The sequence below is a fragment of the Setaria italica genome, chromosome II, assembly GCF_000263155.2.
Source record: "Setaria italica strain Yugu1 chromosome II, Setaria_italica_v2.0, whole genome shotgun sequence".
Taxonomy (NCBI): Eukaryota; Viridiplantae; Streptophyta; class Magnoliopsida; order Poales; family Poaceae; genus Setaria; species Setaria italica.
This window is the reverse complement of record NC_028451.1, coordinates 43,434,238-43,435,020: the sequence shown is the minus strand read 5'-3', so window position 1 is coordinate 43,435,020 and position 783 is coordinate 43,434,238. Positions and strand designations below refer to the sequence as shown.

The 783-nt window shown below is 61.0% G+C and overlaps 1 protein-coding gene across 6 annotated transcripts in view; it reads left to right on the top strand.

The window, feature by feature from the left end:
• The first annotated feature begins 208 nt into the window (after positions 1–208).
• LOC101764537 (protein STRUBBELIG-RECEPTOR FAMILY 3) overlaps positions 209–783 on the top strand; it is a 6,297-nt gene continuing 5,722 nt past the window's right edge. For 4 of the 6 annotated variants that reach the window (XM_022824415.1, XM_022824416.1, XM_022824417.1 and 1 more), the window contains exon 1: positions 209–639. The gene's annotated coding sequence lies outside the window, so the exon portion shown is untranslated. The remainder of the gene's footprint in view (positions 640–783) is intronic. The other 2 variants (XM_004957997.4, XM_004957994.4) reach the window with 2 other exon arrangements.

Here is a 783-nt window from a genome sequence, read left to right as displayed (position 1 = left end):
CATCCTCCTCTCCTAGCAAAGACTTTTGTTTATCAAAAAGTAAAAAACCACGAGCTGCTCCGTACAACCGCTGTCGCCATCACTGCTCATTCCCAGCGGCCAGCCCTGGCCACTGGCGCTGGCAGCGGCAGCAGCGGTGAATTCAAAAGCGGCTCGCCTTGGTGGGGCTTTGTCCTTTTCCTGCCTGCCCCAGCTGTTCCGGCCGCTCGCCTCGCCGCGCCTCCGCGCACTCATCAACACAAGACGCTCCCCCCCTCCCCCGCAGTCCCGCCGCACCGCACGCCTCGCCTGGCCGCTTTGTCCCCTTTCCGGCGCCCGCGACGGATTGCGACGAGCGGATTGATAGATCTATCCCCGTCCCTGTCTCGTCATCTCCTTTCTCCTCTCCTCTCCAACACTCTCCCACCCGAGCAGCGCGAATCCTTAGCGGCCAAGGCTTTCCCGAGCTCAGCTCGGGGCAGTTTTAAACGCGGACCGAGGAAAGGAGGACCGCACTGGCTGCTGGACTGCTGGTGGTCGCTTGCTTTCGGTGGCGAGCGTCTCGGTAAAGCGGCGTCGGCGGCTGCGGCCTGCGGCAGAGATTGGACTCGCTGGTTGCGCGCAGTGCAGTGCTGCCGTGGAGACAGGAACCTACCGCAGGTATCAGGGCTTCTTCTTTGCCTTTCTTCTCTCTGGCTGTTCTGGTTCTTCGTCGTCTCCTTTCTTCCCTGTTTTGGTTTCCCATCTGTGCTCTCTTCCACGGGAAGAGGATGGTAAGCGAATTTGTGTGCAGTCACCGGCAGC